Genomic DNA, 18,358 nt, shown 5'->3' with positions numbered 1-18,358 from the left:
GGTGTGGCAGGAAAAACCTGTACAATTCGGAAGAATGCCCAGCAGGGGAAGCAGAGTGCCACAACTGTGCAAAAATGGGACATTTTAAAACTATCTGCTGATCTAAAATGCTGACAACCTGCAAAAAGAAGGGAAAAATATTAAAGACAAACCACACACAAGAAATGGAAGAACAACAGAGAAAGGAAATAACTTTCCTAGCGGGAGTAAATGAAATGGAAAATAAATACTGGAGTATTAAGCTTGGAGTGGATGGACATCCCATAGAGTTTAAAATTAGAAATGGGGCAATAGTTTCTGTCTTATCTGATGGAGTAAAATGGCTTAAGCACATGACAATACATCCTTCACCTATCAAATTGCAGGGTCCAGGTGGGACTACACTGAAAGTTATAGGCCAACATATGGCAAAATTGAGGTACAAAGATAGAGAAATCATTGAACCTCTGTATGTCATCCAGAAGCAAGAATCTTTTTTATTAAGCAGGAAGGCATGCTTAAAACTGAAGCTAATCTATAAAGTTGATGAAGTTGCTAATGAGCATTGCAGCAGCACAGTCGGGGGCGAATTTCCAAGATTATTTACAGGTTTTGGAAAACTGAAGACCTAGTACAATATTACCCCAAGAACTGATGCTAAACAAATCTGCCTCTTTACACCAAGGAAAGTCCCTCACTCACCCCTGGGCAAAGTCAAGGGTGAAATTGAGAAGATACAACATCAAGAAATTATTTCACCAGTCACCATGCCAACTAAATTGTGTTCAGGAATGGTCACGGTCCCAAAGCTAAACGGCTCTATAAGAATCTGCGTGGATTTAACTCAATGAAACAGATCAGTGAAATATGAGATCTGCCTGATGGCCTCATTGGATGAGAGTCTTGCCAAACTAACCAAGAGTACTCCATTCACCAAATTAGATGCAAACAGCAGGTTATGGCAGTTGCCCCTGGACAAAGAATCCAGATTGCTGACCACATTTATAATGCATTCAGTCATTAGTATTTCAATAGATTACCATTTGGAATTGCTTTGCTCCTGGAAATTTCTAGAGAACAATGTCTCATTCTCTAGAAGGCATGGAAGGAGTAATAAGCGATATGGACGATATACTTGTCACTGCTCCATGAGAAAAGAGCATGACCACAGAGTTAGAACAGTCCTGAGAGTCTTACAGGATGCAGACCTAACATTGAATGAAAAATATGTGTTCGCCAAACGCATGATCAAATTTCTAGGTCACATTGTACAAGTCAGTGGAATAATAGTCGACCCACAAAAACAAAGATGATCAGAGAGTTTCCACATCCCAGGAGCATAACTGAACTTCAGAGATTCCTTGGGATGGCCTACCAAGGAGGCAAGTTCCTACCAAATTTGGCGGAGGTCAATGAATCTTTGAGATGGTTGTTGAGACATGGTCAACATGGTGCTGCAACGTGGACCAGCAAAGTGCTTTTGAGGAAATTAAGGGCAGTATATTGAGGTCGATGAACGGGGGGACGGGGCCCGCTCGCCGACACGTAAAATGACGCGGGATGATGTCGGGCAGAATTCCCAACATCACCCCACGTCATTTCAATTCTCAGGTCGGCAGGGGTGCAGCCAAATCAGCTGCGCACCCGCCGACCTATCAATGACCAACTGAGGCCACTTAAAAACTAATTCAGCTAGTTAATGGACCTGCCTGTCCAGCCTTAACGTTGAGGTAGGCCGGGAGCCCTGGCGGGTTTCAGAAAAAGCATGAAACCTCATCCACAGGCAGGATGAGGTTTCATGTAGGTTTTTAAAAATTTAATAAAAGTTTGAATAAAAGTGATGGACATGTCCCAACTCATATGACAGTGTCACATGAGGGGACATGTCAGGAAAATTTTATTTTTGTGCATTGACCATTTTTGAATTTGGTGCCGGTCTCCCTGAGGCAGCACTTAGCCTTAGGGAGATGAATGCGCTCTTTCTTGCACATGCGCAAAAGAGTGTACTCCCAGCATAGGAAATCCGCCCCCCCCCCACACCCGCACAGGGAGTCCATAGTGCTTCCTGGCGGACGTCATGCTGGGCGGGCCTTAATTGGCCTGTCCACATAAAATGGCGGCGTGCCCCCGATCGAGGTTGCCAATCGGAGGCGCGCCTGCATGTGCCTGCTCCTGAACTTCCCCACCTGATGGGAGGAAAATTCTTCCCTAAAAATCTTTAAATTTGCTCTGGAATTTTGGCATATTATATCTTAGAATTACCTACCATAGTAGCAGCAGATGCATCATCTACAGACCTGGGAGCAATATTAGTTAAAGTGCAGAGAGACGATAATTGTAGACTAGTTGACTATGCGGTGACTCACAGACTCACAGACACAGCAAAAAGATAAGCTTTAATTGGGAAGGAAGCATGGCAGCAGTATGGGCATGCAAGAAATTCTTGGACATGATGGGATTGCAGTTCAAAAATGAAACAAACCATAAGCCACTCATCACTCTTCTGAACATGAAGGTGATTGCGAAGATGCCACCTAGAATCCAACAGTTTAGATTAAGATTAGTTAAATATGACTCAATATGTATGTTCAAGGGAAGTACAAGATGACAGCAGGTGGACTATGGAGGATGCCAGTTGAAGAAATCAATTTGTATTTTATCAAGGAGGTGGAAATGTGTACATCTCTCATTAGTCAACACCTACTGGCTACAGCAAAGAAGCTGCAGGAGATAAAACAAGCACAACAGCAAGAAGACAAATGTGTCCAGATAAGAAAATGCTGTCTGGAAGGATGGTCAGGTTATGTTCCTAACTATCCTGTACTATGGCAGTACTTCAAGCAGAGAAAGCACCTCACAATCATTGATGATCTTCTAGTTTTTAATAACAGAATAGTCATTCTGAGAACATTTTGTCTTGATATTCGTCTAAGACTTCAGCAAGGTCACCTAGGGATAGCAAAATGTTGACCGAGAGCCCAGCAATCAATCTGGTGACCAGGCTTTACTTGCTCTATAGAAGAGATGATTTTTAATTGTCTTATGCCTGCAGTGAACAGCAAAGAGCAAAAAGAACCACTGTCGCCTTTTACTTTTTCACCAAGACCATGGGAGTGCCTGGGAATGGATTTATTTGAGTTTAAAGGCAAGATATTCCTCATTGTCATTGATTACTGCTCAGGTTGGATTGAAGAGAACAGGTTGCATAGCATCACAGCAGAACCAATCATTCAATCACTGAAGAGAATTTATGCAACAAATGGTATTCTGAACATTACGGTGTCAAACAATAGTCCGCAATTTGCTAATGAACTATTACAAAATTTTACAAAGGAATATAGATTCATTCACATAACCAGCTCGCCCCCTTATTCTCAAGCAAATAGAGAAGCTGAAAGAGGTGTACAAACCATCAAAGACTTGATGAAGAACGAAGATTTTAGCTTAGCCCTTCTGAGTTACACGATCTTCACAGTTACAAAATGGTTTCTCACAATCAGAGTTGTTAATGGGAAGGAGTCTGAGAGCACAACTTCCAGCTCTTCAGCTGAAACTAAAACCTAATATTACTGTGAGTGAGCACAAGGGAGTTAACCAGCATGATGAAGAAGAGAAAAACAAACAAGCTTCTCACTTCAACTTCAGACACAGGGCATGGGACTTATAAATGCTGAAGCCCAGGGAGAGAGCATTGGAGACCAGGGAGGGACCGCCAAAAAGAAGGCATAATAATCGAAAGAACTCCATAACCGAGATCATACAGGATTGAGATGGACCAGGGAACTCTAAGAAGAAACCAGAGGCCTTAAAATCCTTGGAAAGAAAGCCAATAGAAACTTGGGCTTACTACTCAGATCCTGATGGACAGAAAGAAAAAGAGACAAGACAAAGCTCTACAGCTGCTTAAGAGAAGGACACTCACACTGACAGGAGAGAGAGTACAGAATATCCTCAACCTCAGAAAGAGATCAGAACAAGATCAGGGAGATTGGTCAAGGCACCTCAGAGACTAACCCTGTGAAGTCTGAGACTTTGAGCGGAGATGTAGGAAGATGACTATCATTGGGATAAAGACTCAGGGGAAGATGTAGCGTATAGCATACTTTGGGAAAATAGGAAGCCCCAAAGAATCCTGTCTAGACCCCAAAAACACAATGAAACAGTCCCAGTCAATGTTCCTTTTAAAATTTTACTGTCATGTGCAAACAGTGTTTTCAGTGCATGATCCCTGTAGGTGTTTTTATGCAGCTGCATATACCCTTGATTTATTACAGAACAAGGCTGCATGGTACCTTCCAGGCTGCTGTGAGGCCATGCACGTACATAGCTTAGAAGGACACTGGTTTCACTATTGATCCTTGTGGAACACCACTTCCCAACAATTGTGCCAGTTTGAGTAACTCTCCTTAGCTCCTGTTTTCCATTTTATATTCATCTTCCTATTCCTAATCTACATGTTTCACAATTTTTTTATCACAACTATTTGTCTTACCAATGTGAATCAGCCAGCTGAGACTGGAAAATGGATAAAAGGTTTTTTCCTCCCAAAACCCACCCAAGACTAGAGGCATCAGAAATGCTCATCTAAAATAGGCTCCTATTTTATATGAACATACACCCCAACATACGCATTAGAAGCAGGGGTAGGCTATACAGACCTTCAAGCCTGCTCCACCATTCAATAAGATCATGGCTGATATGACTGTGGCCTCCTGTTAGTCAAGAAGCTATCTACCTCAGCCTTAAAAATATTCATTGACCCCTGCCTCAACTGTTCTCTGGGGAAGAGAGTTCCAAAGATTCACGACTCTCTGAAAGAAAAAAATTCTTTTAATTTCCATCTTAAATGGGAGGCTCCTTATTTTTAAACTGTGTTTCCTAGGCCAGGATTTCCCGGTCAGTGAGTGGGGGGGGCGGGTCCCGCTCACCGACCCATAAAATGATGCGGGATGATATCAGGCGGAACTCCCAGCATCACCCACCTCATTTCAATTCTCAGGTCGGCAGGAGCTCAGCCGAATCAAATGTGCGCCCGCCGACCTGTCAATGGCCAATTGAGGCCATTTAAAAAATAAATTAATGTGATTAGTGGACCTGCCCGCCCAACATTAAGGTTGGCGGGCAGGCCGGGAGCCCTGACAGGCATTAGAAAAAGCATGAAACCTCATCCACGGACGGGATAAGGTTTCATGTAGGTTTTTGAAAATGTAATAAAAGTGTATTTAAAAGCTATGGACATGTCCCAACTCATGTGACAGTGTCACATGAGAGGACATGTCAGAGAAATTTCTTTTTTCTGCTTTTAAGATTTTTTATTGTGGAGTCGATCTCCCTGAGGCAGCACTTAGCCCCAGGGAGATGAGTGCGCTCTTTCACACGCATGCGCACGAAAGAGCGCGCTCTCGGCTCAGTGAATCACCACCCCCCCCCCGGCACTCCACCCGCACAGGGAGCACATAGCACTTCCTTGCAGATGTCACGCAGGGCGGGCCTTAATTGCTCGCCCACGTAAAATGGTGGGGGGCCCCCAATCAGGGGCACCAATCGGATGTGTGCCTCCATGCACCCACTCATGAATTTCCCCCCCCACCGATGGGGGGAAAATTCTGCCCCTAGTTCTATCTCTCCCACAAGGGAAAACATTCTTTCAGCACCCAACCTGTCAAGTCCCCTCAGGATTTTACATGTTTCAATAAGACCACCTTACAATCTTCTAAACTGCAATGGATACAGGTCCAGCCTAACCAGCCTATCCTTCATAAGTTAACCTCCCTCCAACAACGCCACCCGCCACCCCCCCCACCTCCCCATCCCAGGTATCAGTCGAGTGAACTTTCTTTGAATTGCTTTTAATGCACTTATATCCTTTCTTAAATAAGGAGATTTTGGTCTCCTGAGCACCATCCCCTCCAGACATTCTGTGGCGGAGTCTTCAGGCATTACTCTCTGCGCTCTCATATTCTTTTTTAAAAATCCTCCACCTTACCATCTCCCATTGAACTCTTCTTCCAGCTCTTGTTTGACATCAAATTGCAATTGTAAGTGTGCCTGTGGAGTGAGTGTTTTACAGTATTGAAAGTGACATACAAGTGCAAGTAATTGTTCTTGATGTTATTGACTGGAGGTGTCGCGTGTTGGTTAAAAAACCAGCTCCATAACAGGAAATGGGGAACTTTGTGAACTAAAAAGCAATACCCTGTTAAGCAAAAAAAAAAAATGACTTGGATGTCAGGCTGTTGATAATAAAATAAACAGTACAGCAAAAAGAACCCAAAATGTACATGCTGAATACAATGGGTAAATATGGCAATTATCAGGAAATGCATTCAGAGAATATTGTAGAAAACCAATGACATTGTCAATTCAGTGTATGGCAGCTGTGAAATTGGCAAGCTTGGTTGTAGAGATAGAATACGAATCAACAGAGATGATGTTGCTATTGTACAAGGTATTGATTAAATGTCATCCAGACTATTCCATATTGAGTCACCCTACCATATTTTATTTTGAGAGAGAATACAGCATTGGACAGCAATACTGGTGGACTAAAATTTATGATGTCCCACTGTCAGTGTAGTGTCTCTATACCAGTAATGGTGGGCTGGAAAATCGAGGCTACGGTGCCTTAGAGCCTGATTCACACTTGCATCCAATGAGGTTTTGTGCCAGGAGTAGGAACACACTATTTCAGATATCAGATCCAAGGAATCAAAGTTACAAAGAAAGGTTAAAGAATTGGAATGGTTTTCATTTGGATAGGGACTTTGAATTGACCTACTACAAATTTTGAAAATTGCGAAGTGGCTTGGTAACAACAATGCATTAAAGTTGCATACACTGATGAGGAGTTCAAAAACTGGAAGGTATAATTTAATAGTTAGGAAATAATATTAACGATTCAAGTGGCACTAAATGTTACTGCTGAAAATTGAGATTAATGATTATGATGAGAATGTGGAAAACTGAAATTAAGATGAACCAGAATAAGAGAAGGCTTGTGGAGACAAATCGTCTTTTCCTGTCCCTAAGATCATGTTAGTCTCTGTTAGCATTTATTTACCACAGAATAGAGAGATGAAAACAAATGCACAGAACTTTTTTCCCCAAGTTATTTGGAACTCTATGTAGAAAGTGAGAATATGTTTGAGAAGTCACTCAAGTGTGAAGCACAAACAAAAGATTGTACCTGGAAACTGGTCTGCTGAAGTAATTTCTAATCAATTTCAATGGTTGTGTTGTTTCTTTAACCTCTCCCCCCATGACAAATATACATTCTTACATGCAAGATTTATGAGGTAAAATCTTCAAAATTCTTTTCTAAGTAACCCACTGGAGCTTACCAATAAACTCACCTATCCATTTTACAACAGAGGAAAGACCTTTTAGATGTAACATATCTCCCTTCTTGCACGCATGGGCCTCAGGCTTGCTTTCCTCCTTCTTACCAAAGTTTCAATCATTTATTACTGCCTTCGACCCTTATTTTTTCTGAATTTCCATGCATAAGTCACCTACTGTTCCTTCATGGCCTCACCGCCCTCAAACACCCTTTGTGCAATTCAGAACCTTGCATAGGCTCTGACTTCTCCATCACAGTATCCCAATCCCTTATTGCCATTGCCTTCTTTCCCTAGATACTGATGGCATCAACCATCAATTCCCAACCTTGGTGCCATTGTTGCTGAATAGAGAAGGGACTGGGGAGCATGGCCTGCCATTTTAGAGCTTTCTTTCAATAGTAGCCACTTCACAGTTGATGAAAGCAGATTACTGGCTCAGCATGAAACTCCTAGAAACTGTGGTTGCAGAAGTACCTTTGTTCATGCTTGTAAACAGCTAATTTAAGTCCGCTCAGATTGTTCCACAGATCAGTAAGTGAAAGTCCACCTTAATCAAGTCCCAATTTCCTTCCAGAATATACACATCCCATAGGGAAGAAAGCAGAATAAACCAACTGAGGGAAGAAGTTAGGAGCAATCATGTGAATAAAACATCTCCCAGATAGCCAGAAATATTTCCAGTAAATAATGTGGAAACCAGGCAGAGTAAGAAAGTTTCAAAGCTTTAGTTAAAATATTAATAAATTTAAAAAGTATGTTAACTGAACCTCAACACTAGCAGAAATTTACATATTAATAACAATACTACATGAGTTCTAAATATTTATTATTACCTCTTCTTCTGATTCAGAAACCTACACAATTGATATTTTACTCCTTATTCCTTCCAGTTTTGGCTGGAAGCAACAGCACAGAAACTAAGTGAGCCAATTAAACTACTTACACCACTGATTCTGCAGTAGTATTCCATTGTGATCTCAACTAATATCTTGGTGATGTTAGTATGATAATACATTGAATGTTTCCTACCATAATCCCATCATAAAACTGCATCTCCTCTGACTCAGAATCAAATATATTTCTTCACTGCACACAGCTACTTTATTCATCTAATCAATTCCCCCCCTCACAAAAGTTTATTGCTGCAGGCTGAGTCTAAATGGCAGAGTATTTGTCTTGGGATTTCACATTTTTTACACTCTTTTTGTAGTCCACAGCATTAGGTACTTTCAGGAGAATTTGAAACGAATCTTGGTTTTAATAAGCGTACATACCTATGATCAAATAAGTACTTCACTGGGGATGGCAGAGATTGCCTAATGCTTTACCTATAATCAATTAATGACACATCACAGGAAACAGTTGAAATCTATGTTAGTTAAAGGCCTACTTGTAATTGATATTAACAGGCCAGAGTTTACAGAATTCCTCAGTTAATCTTCTTAGTTAGTGGTGGCAGCTTTCTTCTTTTTTCTTTCCAACTGCCTTTTCTCCCCTCATCTCCTAATGGCATTGACTACTCACAAAAGCACTGGTTATTTATGACACTTGGTAGCAACTATTGGAAGGCATTATACTGGGTACCAATCCAGGCTTTACGATTGCCTATATATGAATGCTTATGACAAAAGTTTAAGGTATCCAGAGGGGAACTCTGGCTAATTTTCTCTCCTTAACCAAGGGCAGCTATAGCACCTTCACCACTCTCCTTGCCAAAAGCAACAACCTCTGCACATTTTGGACAATATGGCTCAGCTACTCGCTGAGTAACTTGCTGAGGAAATTTGTCTTCATTTTTGTCACGTAGAATTCTGGGATCTGATTTAAGGATCAATTCTGTAATTTTGTTCAGGTATAATTAGGTTCATTGAGTAAGTCAAGTTAGTTGAGTAAGTCAAATTCCATTGTTGTTATATGGAATTACTTGATTTACTTTGGAATTTTAAAAAAATCTGTGTTTAAGGGACTATATTTCATGCTTCTGTCCATTTTCATGAAAACTACAAAATCTGTTGCCTTGTTCATGGATAACGTGCTGAGAAATTGGTGATTCCTCCAACCAGATCCTTGCATTAGTAACTCACAATAAGTATAAACCCTAAAGGAGTTACACAGAGTGGACTCTTCAAGCTGTTTTGCTGAATCCCTAAGTCTGGTGTTTTAGACAGTTTACAAATAAAAAGCAACAGCAGAAATAGGTTGCTTGCCCACCAGCATATTAATATGAAATATTAAGAAAGCCAAGGGAATATTCTTTCAGTAGCTTACTTTATCTTCAACATCTTATTAATTTAAACAGTTTTCCATTCGTCATGCATATCTTTTGTAAGTTGTCCTAATAGACAAATTACATTACTATAAATGGGTCAAATTGATCAATACATTTATTGTTTCTAAATTATGTTGATTATGGTATTTAATTATTTTATCAATAACAATTTCCTGTGTAAAATCTACAATCCATTATCTGTATTTCCACAAGGCCATCTAAATTTAATATATTCCAAATTTTTACACTGTACCAGCAAGTGCCATGATGTCTGGTATTTCTTTGCTTTAAGTACTGATAGTGACATTATTAGCAAAGCTCAAAAGAAGCAGAAAACTGGCATGGTTAATTCAGGCTAATTAGTATGGTGGGAGCTGAGCCTTGTACTTCAGAGGTTCCCATGCCCTTGCATGTCTCTACCTGATTGCCTTGTCCAGAAGCAAACCCAGGAGGCACTTCCAATTATATCATAACCTCTCAAAACACCAAGCCACTCAAGGCTAATTTTATCCTATTAAACATACTGAAGGATTCAGGGAAAAAATATCCCTTCGTGCACCAATTAGCAGTTGCTTCAGTGAACATCTCCACAATCCTTTGTTACAGTACTCTTCACTTGTCCTTTCTTTTTTATACCACAGAGTTAGATTAAATACAACAGAACATTGACTGCCTTTTTGACAACCTGCCTATTTGAGTTTTGACTTTACTCTCTTGCCAGATAATTCTCTATTTTGCTTTTTGCTTGCCCCCCCCCCCACCCCCCAACCCCTCATGCAAATTAAGAAAAAAAATGAAAAACTCTGCAGCAGTTTCACACAATTACTCCCTTTTTGGGGATGTCAGCATGCCATTGTCCATCAGACAATTGGTTTTATGCAAACGAGTTGACATCTAAACAAGAAGCCCCTATCTCTGTTTGGGCCAATTTTCTTAATGATTTTGCAAAGCTTAATCTGTTAGCGTAAATGTTTAGTTCCATTAGCAGCTAAAGTCTGAGAGTCCACAACTCATTCTGCTGAGAGCAAACAAAGAATTCAAGGAAGAGGAGAGAAACAATAGCTAAGCTGCTGAAACAATTTTGTCATCAGATGCTGAGAGTTTACGTGCTGATGATTTTCCTCCCACTACTACTTTAATTCTGTTTAAGATAACGACCCCCCAGCGTAACATTATAAGACTAGCTTATTTGTTTTCCCACCCCTCTGACCAATCCTACTGGTAATGTAGGTGTAAACTCATGACAGTGAAATGAGCTGCAGCCACTGGTAATCAGTTTTTGTCAACTATTTCAAATGTATCTAAAAATCCTGTATTGGCAGTAAAGTTACATTTGCCCACATAACAGGAATCTCTTTTCCCCCTTCAGGCCTTCCTCACAACCACTTATATTAGATTAAAATGATAATTGATTTCTTTATTAAAACTATATGACAAATCCTTTGTTGGTTGCAGCTAATTTTTTTGCACCTCAATAACAATTGCAACAGACATATTGATTTATAACTCCAATTCAAATCACTAATCTTTTATTTTTCTCTTCAATGGCATTCATTTACTTAAAAATATTATTTATATCAAGTAAAACCAATCATGCTTAGTCACAGTTTAAATTGCTTTGTGTAGTTTTGAACTAATTTTTCATACTTGAATGATTGTGATAACTTCTTAATCTCCTTGCAATTGTTATTTTTATATTTACATTATAGATAATCAGTCTAGCAAGCAACAATTGACTGAGTTTATTAATCTATCCAGTTTTGGACTGTGTAGCATAATAATGAACCATCTGAGTATTCTTCGCAGCTTTCAAATCATGCAAATATTTTCAGTAAATTTCCAATACTGGACATTATCCAGCAGAATTTGAGATACCTACTTATATACAACAGTTATTCAACAGCTTCTGCACTGATGCAGTACAATTTTAAATTACATAAGCATAATATACTATAGGGTGAAGCCCCCAAATTTATTTTGCATTACATTTGGCAAGTGTTGTGAGACCAGCTTGAGGAACTAACTCAAACTAATTTGACTTTGGACTGACTACAGTAGCTGGTGCAAACAAGCTTTGTAAATTATAACTCAGTGCTGTTATCTCTATATTCTTCTGGAGGAGAACCTTGTCTCAAGCTGGAACTTACATTTTAACAGTGACAATAATTGTAATTTCCTGGCTAGATACCAACTCCTCTAAGACATTTGGTTTGGGTGTTTTTTAAAAAAAATCAAGTCTTATATAAATAGTTGTCTTCAAGTTTCTTTATTTCAGATTTTGATGCAGCACTTTGTGAGCATCCAGCAAATGTAAAATGGTTAATCTGTTTTTAATTGCTAACATTTGTTTAAGGTCCCCTCTTGTACTGTTAGTTTTGAAATTCAGAAGAGACGGGGATTGAATAGACTTGAGCTTTACCCTCCTGTTGGTTAACTTGTCTCATTTCGGATACAGATTTATCACCAGCAATAAAAGAAGATGGTGGCCAGGCAGACTGTCCCAAACTTCTTTCTCCAGCTCAGTGAGCATTGAATGGTGCTATAGCTCTATTGCTAACTTTTTCTTTAAAATAGTTCTATTAAAAAGGTTTGCCAGTCCAAGAGGATGCCTAGAGGCCACTAATATTTCAAAGTTTAAAAGTTCAATTACCCACCAGACAAGCTAAAGCCAAATTATTCAAAATCAGAAAGATCTTCATTCTTTCATGAGACACTTCTTCTAAAAAATTACAAATAATAAATTGTTAAATATATCCTGGCAGACTGACCAGAAAACATATCTCCCCAAAGTAAACAAAAGAGTTTTCCAGAAAATTCAGTAACCATTATTAAATTTATTTTAAAAAAAGAAAAAAATGATTAGTCAGCATATCTGGAGAGCAAAAGTCAAGCTGTGAAGTTGATTAATGGCCTAAGTTTTGGAGAAGGATATGATATATATTGGAAGTGGATATCATTAAAATTTAATAAATAAAACTTTAACTTGGTTAATGGCATATTATTAACATTCAGAGAAGAAACACTAATTCAGATTACAAGTTGAACTGTTGCACATTCGTGAGGGAAACATATTCAAGTTGTTGTAAAGTATGTCTCCAAAATAGTGTGCAAACTATGAAGCTTTAATTTTATAAAGCAAACAGCATTACCAAAACGTACAGTCCTATTCCAAAGATACACTATTCACTGTATAATATACGAGTGAAAATGGAAAGTGGGGGGAAGGCAATGTTATCCATGATGGCCTCTATGATAGTTTGAATTAATTGTCCAGGCCCTCACATGATAAATGAACATTGGGCTGAGGAACCGAAGGCTACTGGTGCCTCTGGATTGGCACCCTAGCAAGAGTCTAACTTCAGGAGAGGAGGGGAGAAAATTTACAAAAAGCCACATGAAATCAAAGATACAGGGCTGAGTTTTCCTATGGTGGATTTGGAGGTGGGAACTTGGAAAATAGTGGGGAGCTACATCAGGATGGCTCCCCAGTGCATTCCTGTCACCTGCGAGCTTGTTCAGGGGCATGCAGGAAAGCAGGTTGGCTGCCCATGCCACAATGGCAGGCTGCCAATTTGCATGAATAAGAATCCAATTAGGAGCCATTTTATTGGCTCACCAGCACTTTGCCAGTGGCAGAGCAGCCTTCCTGTGGTATGATGAGGCCACCAGCTTAATAGAGGCAGCATCCCTGTAGCAGTCCAGGGCCGGGCTCCAGAATAAGGTCTGGGGGGCAGAAAAGGCTATCCCCCCTGGCCCCAACAAGTCATCCAAAAGGCTGCCCCCTCCTTTCTGTGGGGCCTTCCAATTTCCCCACTCTGAAGACGGATGTTGTGTTAAGCATTGAACCATTAATATAGCCTACCATAATTCCTACCCTTATGATTTCCAGCATGCTATCCTTAACAATTATGAAATGAAGGTCTGTAAATTTAAGTAATGTTGTACTGTTATTAAACCTATTATAAATGTAGTAATTTGTTTTAAAAACTGAGAAGATAAGAGACGTAATGGTGGGGTTTTTCCCTCCACAGACCACGGTGGCACATTTTCATGGCTGATTATCTGCATCTTGCCTCATTAAATATGCATCAGCTGGAAACATGTCACTTAGCTGTGATTTACCTGCCCCGTTGTGACCTCAGTGGATCGTCGCTCCAGGCGCTATATTTAAATCGCATCCATACACAGATCTTTCAATGTCAACAGCCCAGGCCTGTTCCAGGTGAAAGATGGCCCCCAAAAGCACAAAGAGTGCAGACCTCAAGTTTAGTGACACCTCGCTGGGTCACCTCCTGAAAGTTGTCAAGGCCTGCCATGACCTTCTCCACCCTGAAGATGGCTGGTGGAGGTCCAATAAGGTCACCAACCCAGCTTGGGAGGAAGTATCTGTGGCAGTAAGCACCACCCCAGCCCACAGGAGAACAGTGATACACTGCCGCAAACGGTGGAATGACCTTACCCGCACAGCCAAGGTATTTCAACCTTCTCATCATTCTCAGCTCACACTCGCGCAAGCCCCTCACAAATTTGAAGGATGAGAGTCCACAGGGATCTCACACACTAGCAGCACAAGGGACATCAGCACTCACTCTCCCACACACACCCTGACATCTCCATCTGGGCTCACATTCTGTACAGTTTGCTTCCTCATCCCGTACACGGCTCCACTCAGCACCCACACAAGGCAGGCATCTTTATCACCTGCCTTGGCCTGCTTCCTGCTCACCAGAGATCAAGGCCCTCACCCAGCACGAGGAGCATGCAGTGTACCTGGCTGGAGAGGGCTGGGACCATGCCTGTAGTAACACTGAAGTCGGTGGCGCACACCCAAGGAAGGACCATTCACCAGCTGATCCTTCAAACAGCCAGACCGTGGGTGCAATATTATGTCCTGGAGTCTGTTGCCATAACTAATTATCTCTGCTCTCCTTCATAGGAACCACAGCCTAATGCCTCAGAGACACCGGGAATCAGCCGTGGTCCACAGCAGGCGGAAGCAGGGATATCCAAGGTCTCCGACACTTGATCTGCAGAGTTCCAGTCAAATGTCGAGCCTGTGGACTCAGTCTTAATGCATGTGTTGGAGCAGCAGCAACAGACATGGGAATATTGGGCAGGGTTGTCAGCTGCATTCCATAGATTGCAGTGCACAATGAAGGAGTCTGTCTGCATTCAGTCTGAGGTAATCATGCCGGCATGCCAGTGCATCCAAGTTCAACACTGGTAATGATGGAATAACAGGATGGCAGCCATCATGGACACCTTGGTGCAAGACATAGTGCTGCTGGGGGCATTGCACCTCATCGCTGTTGGCATTGTTGACATCCATCAATGGCTATGCGAGAGGGATTCAAGACAGTTAGGTCTCACCCCAGGTGCCCCTTCTCCTCAAGGAATCAGCCAGGGGCCCTTGGGCACCACAGGAATGGGGATCAGCAGCTGGACACCTTGGGCCCATCCACCCTGGTGATTCCAGGAGTTTCCAGGAAATCCCAATCCCTTCTGCCTGTGACCCCATCACCTCCAGCTCCACAGGCCAAAGAGGGTGCACCTGCCCAGCAGCAGAAGACCCAAAGCAAGCCAGGGCCCTCAGAGTCTCGGCCCTCCAGAGAATGACTGCCAAATTCATCACAGACAACATGGCATAGCAGTCAGCAGGCAGCCTCCACCTCCGCGGTGGATGTTGGGAATACACCAAGATGTAGTAGTAAGGTTAGGAAGATCAAGAAATGTTAACACAATGGCAGGGTGTTCACCACATGCATATACTTTCCACCAATGTAAATAGAATTGGATCAATTCCACTTCTCCTCTTGTGTATACCTCCTCTGTATGCTGAGTTGTGTTGTGCTTGATCAGATGTCACACCATGATCCCTCTCCTCGCTGATTTCACATCATGTGCCTTTGGTCATTGTTGTGTGCAGCTAGGATATAATGCAACTGATGTGTGCTCTTTATTATCAATGAAGCAAAACCTTGAGGGCTCCATGGTGTGGCTCCATTTTCAGGGTCGCAAGGGTCAGGGCTCACCATTATGGGAAACTGATAGTGTTGGAAAGGAGGCTTTCTCATGTCTATCAGGCAAATGTGTGAAAATGGTCATCGTGAGGTGATCAGTGTCCATTGAAAGGTCAGGCTAACTGGAGCCCGCGTCCCTGCCTCAGAGTGGAGGGTCTCAATGTAATGGGGATTAAGGTAACATTGAGGACTGAGTGCTTTGAACAAGCATTAACATCTGTTGAACGCCCTCACCTGCCTTGGCCCAAGCCTAGCCATATCACCATCGAAGTGACACATAAGGCATTTTTCTGTTGCTGTAGGTGGATCTACTGGAGGCACTTTGTCAGACTGAAGGTATACTGTCATGATTCCACTAGGGCTGCAATGCAACTCCTGCCTCTTGTAGGCTGTGTTAGTGACTGGGATGCTGGACAGATAAGAGGCAGTACCTTCTTGTCGTGTGATGCCGGAACTGCCTCCTGTAGTTGGTACCTCATTTCAGCAAGGACACATGGCCCCGGGGCTTCATCATTGTTCAAAGGATGAGGATATAGTGAGCAGAATGTATAAATACTCAACCTCAGAATGAAGAGAAGATTAGCCATGCTGGTGGTGATGTAGGCCCATCATGGAGGGCACCGGTCCAACAGGATAAACATTGCTACTCGTCATTATCCTCCTGGAATCTGATGACTATGAGCACCTCACGTGCATGTCTGCCTCGTCTGGCCCGTGCAATGAATAGAGGTTTGGCTAACTAATAGAAGTCAGAGAGTTGGGATAAAGGGGACATTTTCAGGATGGCAATCTGTAACTAGTGGAGTGCCACAGGGATCACTGCTGGGTCTCAATTATTTACAATATATAATAATGACTTGGATGAGGGAAGTGGATGTACTATTGGCAAGTTTACGGATGACACAAAAATAGGTGGGAAGGCAAGTGGTGAGGATGACCTAAAGAGTCCAAAGAGGGATATAGACAGGTTGAATAAGTGGGTAAAAACTTAGCAGATGGAATATAATGTGGGAAAATGTGAGGTAGGAAGAATATAGGAGCTGAATATTACTAACATGGAGAAAGACTGCAGAAAGCTGCAGCACAGAGAAATTTGGTGGTCCTCATGCATGAATCACAAAAAGCTAACATACAAGTTCCACAGGTAATAGGGAGGGCAAATGGAGTGTTGGCCTTTATTTCAAAGGGAGTGGAATATTAAAATAGGGAAGTCTTGCTAAAACTATACAGTAAGGGAATCAAGGGTTATGGGGAAAAGGCAGGAAAGTGGAGTTGAGGATTATCAGATCAGCCATGATCTCATTGAATGATGGAGCAGAATCAGTAGGCCAAATGGCCTATTTCTGCTCCTATGTCTTATGGTCTTATGGCCTTATGGTTTCTCCCCCTGCAGCCTCAGCTTACTTATTCTCATTGCCCTCATCCCTCTTGATGTCCTCCTCACTGGGGGTGATGTGCAGCTCCTCCATCATGGCACCTGGCAAGTCCTTCCCCCACCCCTTGCAGCACCAGGTTATGCAAGGCATAGCAAACTCCAATGATCCATGAGACCCTCTGGAGTGTACTGGAGTGCTTCACCAAATCTGTTCAGGCATTGGAATCACACCTTCAAGATCCCAATGGCCTGCTCCACTAATGTTTGTGAGGCAGAATGAGCATCGTTGTACATTCCCTCAGCTGGAGTTTGTGGCTGTCGGATGGCTGTTATCAGCCATGTCCTTTGTGGGTAGCCTTTGCCACTGAGAAGCCAGCCCTGGATCCTGTGTGGTACTTCAAAGATGTCCAGGATTCTGCGATCTACTCAAGATGTAAGAGATGTGGCAGATTCCTGGGTAACTCACAAAATTTGCATGATGTGCTATTTCTGCTCCTATGTCTTATGGCCTTATGGTTTCTCCCCCTGCAGCCTCAGCTTACTCAATCTCATTGCCCTCATCCCTCTTGATGTCCTCCTCACTGGGGGTGATGTGCAGCTCCTCCATCTTGGCACCTGGCAAGTCCTTCCCCCACCCCTTGCAGCACCAGGTTGCAGACCAGCTGCACATTGAGTGAGTGGAAGCCTTTCCTGTTGATGTATTGCACTGCCTGTTGCCAGGGGGCTCTTATAGCCATATGAGTGCATTGAATTTCTGCATCTGTGGGAATCCGGAAATAGCAGCAAAGCCCAGTGCTCTGGCTACCCGGCTAGCTTGATCACTAGCAAAGTGCATGCAGTTGTGGGTCTTGACAAAGAGGGTGTCCATCACCTCCTGTATGCACTTGTGGGTGGAAGCTTGAGAGTCCCCACTGGAGCCCTGGAAAAAACCAATTGCATAGAAATTAAGAGTGGCGATGACTTTCAGAGCCACTGTCAAAGGATGTCCTCCTAGTCCCCATGGCATCAACTCATGGAGAATGTGGCAGTTGTGAGCCACCAGAGCCCTGGACATGTGGACGCGTCGATGACACTGTCTCTGACTCACCTGCAGAAAAGACATGCATCTTCTGTATACCCTCAGTCTTGAGAGGCTCCTACGCGCAGTGTTTCAGTGAGCCTCATTCTCTAAGTCTGGAGGGGGCCCTGCTGCCCCTTGCTCATCAGGGTGAAGCTCCCCATTTTGGTGAGCCAGGCGCTGCCATAGCACACTTCTCTGCCTTTCCTCCTGCCTGCATGCGATGTTGCAGGCAACATTAAATGTACCCTCCATCTTCCTGAAGGTTTCCTCTTTGCAGGAACATTGAAAGAAAGACATGACTGAGGATGGGCCTCC

Source organism: Carcharodon carcharias, chromosome 20, assembly GCF_017639515.1.
Source record: "Carcharodon carcharias isolate sCarCar2 chromosome 20, sCarCar2.pri, whole genome shotgun sequence".
NCBI classification, from domain to species: Eukaryota; Metazoa; Chordata; class Chondrichthyes; order Lamniformes; family Lamnidae; genus Carcharodon; species Carcharodon carcharias.
Note: the sequence above shows the minus strand (reverse complement) of the source record.